Genomic DNA, 8,457 nt, shown 5'->3' with positions numbered 1-8,457 from the left:
CCAAGCAAAGTGAGGGGAGATGACAAGGTCCTTTAGTCCATGAAACTTAAGCAAGGCTAGGAAGTAAACTTGATTCTTGGAACACTAGTCCATGAAACTTAAGCAAGGCTAGGAAGCAGAACTTGATTCTTGGAACACTAGGCTTATTTCAAGGCAACAAGAACGAGGAGCAAGAACAGGATCCGTGGTAAATTCGTGGCGAGGTCCGGGAAGCAAGGCAAGGTCCGTGGAGCAAGACAAGGTCCTGGGAAGCAAGGCGAGGCTGGAAACGGGAACAAAGGGCTTGGACGCGGGAGTAGCGTAGTCCACACACAACCTACTCCCGAAGCTGACGAATTGACTCCGCAAGATTCCTACGTGGGCAAAACACCTAAATAGGGTCTCGTTTTCCCGCCAAAGAACAATTCTCTGGGGAACCAGAACTGAAAGCCATTCTCTGTGTCCAGATGCATGACTCCCTAAAGTTTCCCATGGGAAGCAGGCTTAATCAGCTGAATGCCTGGCAGCAATCCTAGCGCTCCTGCGAGAAGCCTCCTGAGCGCCTTTCTGTTGTTTATAATAATCGCGGCGAGAAAATGGGGGAGATTTCGGCTCAAGGCTTGTTTGGCAGACTTCTGGAAGGCAAGTCTCCTGCAGGTGCAAGGGCTCCAATTCTGGCTGAAAAAGCTCCAATTCTGGCTGAAACGGTGGGAAACCGAAGTTTTCCTCTTCATCTGTCACAACAGTGTTAGGAACGGGACTACATGGCCCATGAGTCATCACAGTATGAGAGAATTGGCCGCCTGCAAAGACATTGCCCAGGGGATGCCTGGATGTTTGATGTTTTACTATCCTTGTGGGAGGCTTCTCTCATGTCCCTGCATGGGGAGCTGAAGCTGACAGAGGTAGTTCACCCGCTCTCCCCACATTCGAACTGCTGACCTGTCAGTCAGCAGTCCTGCCAGCACAAGGGTTTAACCTATTGCACCACTGGGAGCTCTTTGTCAGTATGCTAATGACACCCAAATATATTTCTCCATGACTTCTGAAACAGCTCTAGCTAAGGATAATGTGTCTCCTCTGAATGAAGGAAGAGGTAATGGGCTGGATGAGGAAAATCAAATTGAAACTGAATCCACACATAACAGAGGTACTTGCCATCAAGGGTCTTAATCTGGGGGTGGAGGCATGTCAGCCCATCCTGAATGGGGTTACACTCCCCCTGAAGTGTAACACCATCCCAAGTGTAGCCCCTGTTCGCAGCTTGGGAGTACTCCTGGATCCGTCTCCAAATATCAGCCCAGGTAGATGCAACAGTCAGGAGTGCTGACTTTCAGCTTTGACTGACACACCAGCTACGCCATTTCCTAGATTTGGAGGGCCTAAAGATGGTAGTGCATGCACTAGTAACCCCAAGGTTGGACTTCTGCAATACAGTTTACATTGAGCTACCTTTGTACCAAGTTCTGAAACTCCATTTGACTACAGGAACATCCAAGAGTGAACATATTACACCCATACTAAAACCACTTCACTGGCTGCCAATTAGTTTCCAGGAAAAGTACAAAGTGTTGGTTTTGACCTTTAAAGCCTGTCAGGTCCCTGGCTGCTGGGCACCAATAACCTTACACAGAGGCCAGTCTCTATCTAATATCTTTATTAAAGAAATATATAAAATCAATAAAAACAAGTGAAGAATATAGTTCAGAAGCAGACCTTTCAAATGAGGTCAAATATAGTCCAAAAATGTATTGTCCAATAAATGATATTAGAGTTCAAAGTTTTAATCCACTTGACCGAAACACACACTTTGCCAAGCAATAGTGTCGGGAAATAACAGAGTCTTAGAGTCCAATGAAGCTTGACAACAAGGCTGGAAATAAACTTGATTCTTGACTAGGTCCGTGACTGGAGACAAGGCAAAACATGAAGCATGAAGCAGGGTCCGTGGTAAAACCGCGAGGCAGGGCAAGGCTTGAAGCTTGATCCGGGAAGCAAGGAACTGGGGTACGAAGTCCACACACGATCTCTCTCCTGAAGGTGATCAATTGACTCCGCAAAGAATCCCTCGCGCCAAACACCTATATTGGGTCTAGTTTTCCCGCCAACAGAACTCTTTCCCTAGAGAACGAGAAGCGAAACCCAACTCTGTCCAGATGTGTGACTCCTTAGAATTTCCCAAGGGAAGCAGGCCTAATCAGCTTGATGTTTGGCAGCTATGCGTAAACTCCTCCGTTGGGCTTCTCTGACTCCCCTTTCTCTAGAATAAGATTCCTTCCTGGGAAACGGAGGGGAGTTCTGCCCAAGGCCTGTTTGGCTGAATTCTTGAGGGCAAACATCAACATCCTGCAGGTGAAGGGACTCCGGCTCTTGCTGAACCGGCGAAAACCCCATGTTTTCCTCTTCGTCTGCCACAATAGTACTAGGAACAGGACTACAAGGCCCATGAGTCATCACAAAGCCCTTCATGGTTTGTGTCCAGGTTATCTACACGATCACCTTCTCCTGTACAATCTGCCTCAAACACTGAGGTCCTCTGCGGGACAGCTACTCCAACCTGCCAGAACCTGATTGGCAACTATCACCCAGAGGACCTTTTCATCGGCTGCCCCAAAACTGTGGAACAACCTGCCAGAAGAATGTGTTGTCGAAGGCTTTCATGGCCGAGATCACAGGGTTGTTGCATGTTTTCCGGGCTGTATGGCCATGTTCCAGAAGTATTCTCTCCTGACATTTTGCCCACATCTATGGCAGGCAACTTCTGAAGATACCTGCCATAGATATGGGTGAAACGTAAGGAGAAAATACTTCTGGAACATGGCCATACAGCCTGGAAAACATACAACAACCCTGCCAGAAGAACTCTGACAGCTAGACCAGCTATTGGAATTTACACACATTTGAAGATCTATCTCTTCTGGCAGGCCTACTCAGCCAGTTTTAATCACAAATTTTAAACTTGCACCTTATGTTTAATCTTTGTTCTGTGTATTTTAATATGCACTTTGTAGAAATATGTTTTAATATGTGTCTTTTACAGAATGCTTTTAGATGATAGTGTGTTTGAGCAATAGTGTAACCCACCTCTAGCCATGAGGAGAAGTAGGTAAGAAATAAAATTATTATTATTATTATTATTATTATTATTATTATTATTGACACAACAACATAGTATGACACAACAAACAAGATAGATATGCTGGATTTTGTATCACAAAATCTCAAGTCAAACACTTCCCAAGTGTCTAGGACTGTGTGATGTATTTTCGGATGATGCGCACAGATCCCAGTAGGGTGGCCTTTTGCAGTTGGCAGATCGTAATTTTGTCAATGTCTATTGTTTCCAAATGCTGGCTGAGATCTTTTGGCACGGCACCCACCGGGACCACCTGCACTGGTTTCTGCCAGAGTCTTTGAAGTTCAATCTTGAGGTCCTGATAGCGGCTGAGTTTTTCCTGTTGTTTTTCGTCAATGTGACTGTCCCCTGGGATGGCAACATCACTGATCCAAAACTTTTTCTTTTCCACAACTGTGATATCTGGTGTTCCAGAACTTTGTTAGTCTGGATTCGGAAGTCCCACAGTATTTTTGTGTGTTCATTTTCCAATACTTTTGCAGGTTTGTGATCCCACCAGTTCTTTACTGCTGTGAGGTGGTACTTGAGGCATACGTTCCAATGAATCATTTGGGCCACATAGTTGTGCCTCTGTTTGTAGTCTTTCTGTGAAATTTTCTTACAGCAGCTGAGGATATGATCAATGGTTTCGTCGGTTTCCTTGCACAGTCTGCATTTTGGGTCATCAGCTGATTTTTCGATCTTGGCCTTAATTGCCTTTGTTCTGATGGCTTGCTCCAGGGCTGCAAGGATCAGGCCTTCTGTGAGTTTTCCCTCCAAGTATACATAAATGCTAAAAAAGGGAAAAAATAAAGTATGTTTTAATTTTATGTTCTTTTGTTCTTATCTAAAGATTGTTATGTGTGGGGTTTTTTTTTGTAGTTTCATTTTATTTCAGATCTAGCTGTATTTTCCATCCAGTTTATTTTTTCATCATGAGAATGCTTCAACATTTAATTTGGAATGTTTTTCATTCATTCACTCAGTTACAATGGAGAATCCAGATGATGTAATTATAAGAACTCTGTATTCCAGTCTTCTCTGCTTTGTCATGCTTTTTAAAGGATTGGTTTATGATGAAATTTGAAAATAAAATTGAAATGGCATTGCCAGTGCATCCCCTATGAGACTGGTAAGTACTTCAGAAAACGATATTCCCTTCCATTGAAAGGTGGGAATTATGTTGTAAGAACCTGCATCCTTAGCTAACATAGTCGTTTATGAGGCATACGGGGAACTGCAGTAAAAAAAAATCTAGAAAACCACATGATTCCCACCCTTTGCTTTTAATTAATACACTTCATCTTGCCCTTCAGATCAAAATATTAACTTTGTTATTTTTTCTGAAATGGTCTCAGTACTTCGAAATTGTGTTAAATTAGTCTGTTTTTGTGCAGTGGGCTTTAATTTTCATCTCAAGCAATTGCTTGTTTATTCCTTTAAGTGCCATTTTGATGCAATGTCAATAAAACAAAATAACACATGATAAAGAAAATTATCCCAGCTGGAAAAAGGAAGCCATTAATTAAGGAAGGTCTCTGTTTCTAACAGATAGGACAGAAACTGTATAAGGGAAATTTAGAAATGTGGGTGGCATTCTAATTGAACAAGAAATAAGTAATTCACACTGGGGGGGGGGTTAATTCCTAAGAGAGCAAATTAGTAATTCAGAGCATAATTTAGAGAGAATGGTAGGGGGAAATTGCACAATTGCTGAAAAAGCCTATTTGTGAATAGAAACAATGAATGTACACACACACGCACACACACGTTTGTGTGTGTGTGCATGTGCATGCATGTGTGTGACTGGTCTCTTTGGTGGTTGATCTTGCCGAATTTTTACGGTTTAAATAGCACCATCTTAAATGCTGTTGGATCCTTTTAAAGTCCACTTGCAACTCATTATGGCAAAGTGATGTGACAGTATTGCTAAAGGACTCACATATGAAAACACCCTCAGAAAAGTACTCATCCCTCTTTTTAATTTTGCAAAGACATCAAGCATTGCAAAACAAGGACTGGTTTAAAGGCCACAGATGCCAATGCAAAATGGCACTGCAAAATTTAAGAAGAGGAGATTTGCTGTCCTGGTAGAAGCATTGAACTTTATAGCAACTGAGAAGACACTTATCAGAATGATGAGGTTACACAGCTGCATGCAGATTGCGGGTCACAGTTTCTGCAACCTTGTGTTAAAACCATTACAGTAATAATTTGAACACAATCATCTCAGATGGTAAACTGTTTCCTTTCAATGTTATCCTATCTGGCAACAACTGGTTATTAAGTCAGCAGGAATCCACACGTCACTTGCCACAACACCAGTTAGCACTGTATGTGGTAGTATTCATAAAAATACTCATCATGGCAACATTAAGGTAATGAGATAAAATAACCATGATACTTATTTCCAAACTAAAATCACCATAAGGAAGTGCTGCTTTCTAACTTAATTAAGCTTGCAAGCCGTTCTTCTATTAGCATCATGAAACTAAAGCGATCTTTAGAAAGAAGCTTAATAACATGGCATCAACTGGAGCTCAGAAATGTTTAGTTTGTTCAGTTCACTATACTTTCCAGAATCCTCCAATGGCCAGGCAGCATGAGAATTTGGGGAGCCATGGCACAGAAAAATGTCCTTTCCAAGCTCTGTCCTCATTCAAAAACATATATTCTTCTAATCTAATTGCAGTAAATCTTTTAGTTCAGTTCAATAAAAAAAAAGACCATAACTGGCTGTAAAGCAAAGACAATTAACAAAACAACTTTTTTCTGGTGAGGGAACTATGGATAGATATTACAGGTATTATCGTGGATAACAGGATGAGCATTCTAGGTCCCAAGAATCTCTTGAAGCTTCCTTTGATCCTATGGTTACCTGGTCTCAAGACCCTGGTTGAAGTCTCAGAGAATGTTGCTCAAGGTCCCAGCAGGAAACAAATAACAGAGTGAGGGAGGAAAAAATATGTTCATATATGATATTCCCAGGATTCTCTGCTTTACAATGAGGATGGTGGTGGCTCAAAATATCAGGAACAAGCGGAAGGAAGTAGGAAGATAAATTATGGACACAAACAATTTGGCACATTTAGAGTGTGGCATTGCAGCATCCCATATTGAATACTGAGATTTGTAGTTTGGTGAAGCATGACAGTTCTCTGGCTAAGACTTTTAACTCCCCTCCCTAAACTGCAAATCCAAAGATTTCCTAAGATGTTGGCATTATGACACTATAGTTACAGTGTGAAAGGACCTCAGTATCAAAATCGTACTACTGTCTTTGTCTTACAGCAGTTATATAACACATTTAATTAGGTGACTGTGATCAAGCATGTGGATTTGTTTATTTTCAGTTACGGGGTTAGTTATAACCAGAGCCGGCCCTAGGTATTTTTCAAGTGTAGGCGAACAGAATTTTGGCACACACCCCCCCCCCCCCCAAACCAATCACTGAAAAATAAAAGCATTGGATAAGCAAAAATGTTGGATAATAAGTAGGGATTAAGGAAAAGCCTATTAAACATCAAATTACATTAAGATTTTACAAATTAAGCACCAAAACATCATGTTTTACAACAAATCAACAGAAAAAGCAGTTCAATACATGTTAATGTTATGTAGGAATGACTATATTTGCGAATTTAGCACCAAACATTGAACAGGGATATTGGGCAGTGTAGATAACCCAGATAGCCCCCAGTATTAAAAAAACCCTCTAAAATTAGGACAATAAATAAAGAACAACACTCTGAAAACAGGAGAAAGCCAGACAGTAAACTATCAGGGACAGCTAACACCTCCCAAAAATTCTCCCAGGCAAGAAGAAGCCAGGCCTTGAAGCCACAGGGCCTTACAATCTCTGAAGGCCCCAAAGGCCCGGTGCAGGCACCATGGGCAGGCCTGGCGCGGGCACCACGAACAGGCCTGGCGCGGGCACCACGGGCAGGTTCCTGTTTCTTTTGGCGAGAAGGAAGGTGTTTGGGGCTTTGCGGAGCAGAAAAGTGCCGCTTCTCTGCTCCCCAAAGCGGCGACCTTGGCTTCTTCCTTGCGGAGGGAACGCGGCGGTGGAGGCAGGCCGCAGGAGACAGGAGTTGCCTCGATGGTGCCCGAACAAGATGGCACCACAGGCAACTGCCTAGTTGGCCTGGTGGTTGAACCGCCTCTGGTTATAACCAGGAACTGCCATGGATTTCAATAAGGAAAAAGGTGGGATATAAATTGAATAAATCTATAGACACAGAGAAATACATTGCATGACCCAGGGGTCTCGAGTATATTTGTTTTCCACCACCACCAATAAATATTCAATTCAACAACAGGATTTTCATTGTCCTAAGTCACAAATAAACCTTAGTTACAATGAAAGATATACTGCAGAAAAATCTCTCATTTCTACCTGTACAGCATCCACTACTTGCCAAAGCCTGAAACAGAAGCGTAGGGAAAAGCCAAATTCACTGCATGGGAAATCCATTTTTCCTCTCCCTTATAAAATCGTTTAATGTACTCGACAGTCATACAAGCATTGACCTTGATCTCAAATATCCTTGGCCTCCAGTTTCTGAAAATGAGATTACAAAATTGCTAAGCCTACTTGCTAAAAACAAGGCCCCTGGAGAAGATTGGATTCCAGCCACATTTCTACAAAATAATATTGAATGGTGGAGTCCAATTTTTAGGAAGCATTTTGGTCTTATTAATTTTAAGGGTCATTCTCATATCCAAGTGGTGCTATCCCTGTATATGAAATGGGACATAGATATTATAATGATAATTATCTTTACATTATTTTAATTAAGATGATTGCCTAACTACTTCCAAAATGCCACTATGTTTTATAACAGTATTATAAAGCAGTGGAGTGGGACAAAAGACATTATTAAAAAAGGGAGCTAGAAGTGGATTGTAAAGAAGTAGCAGGAGTATAAAAATGCCATTTCCATTTAAACCTATTTTGGCATATTTATCATTCTTTAGTGTGGTACCCAAAACAACTCAATGCAGAAAGCAAAAAGGATATCTTACTCTGAAAATTGAGCCAATAAGTGCCTACAAAATGTCCTCCTGTTGAAAACTTTCCAAGTAAACTTTTGTTCAGTGAAGTTCCCCTCATTAGGCTGGCAATTCCTGAAATGCAATTAAATCTGTCTTCACAAAACAAATTTGCTCATCTATGAGTTTTGAGCCCATAGGTGGCTTATTTTCAAAATGTAGTTCATAAATTGCATAATTTTTCAGTTTTTCAATTTTCATTTTATGGTTCCAATATATTTCTGCTCATAGGTCTGAACATTTGCTTTAAAAGATGTCTACTTAATATTCAGTGTAGAGAACTAGACAAAAAGAAAGGAAAAGTACACAGA

General features: G+C 41.4%; 1 long non-coding RNA gene across 1 annotated transcript in view; it reads right to left on the bottom strand.

Moving 5' to 3' along the window:
* Nucleotides 1-2,760: 2,760 nt before the first annotated feature.
* The window catches only part of LOC134298798 (uncharacterized), a 56,015-nt gene continuing 50,318 nt past the window's right edge, over nt 2,761-8,457 (bottom strand). Inside the window, exon 3 of the long non-coding RNA XR_010005881.1 lies at nt 2,761-3,887. This is a non-coding gene — a long non-coding RNA (uncharacterized LOC134298798). The remainder of the gene's footprint in view (nt 3,888-8,457) is intronic.

This window comes from Anolis carolinensis, chromosome 4 (assembly GCF_035594765.1).
Source record: "Anolis carolinensis isolate JA03-04 chromosome 4, rAnoCar3.1.pri, whole genome shotgun sequence".
NCBI classification, from domain to species: Eukaryota; Metazoa; Chordata; class Lepidosauria; order Squamata; family Dactyloidae; genus Anolis; species Anolis carolinensis.
The sequence above is the reverse complement of the archived record's forward strand: the minus strand, read 5'-3'. Positions and strand labels throughout refer to the sequence as shown.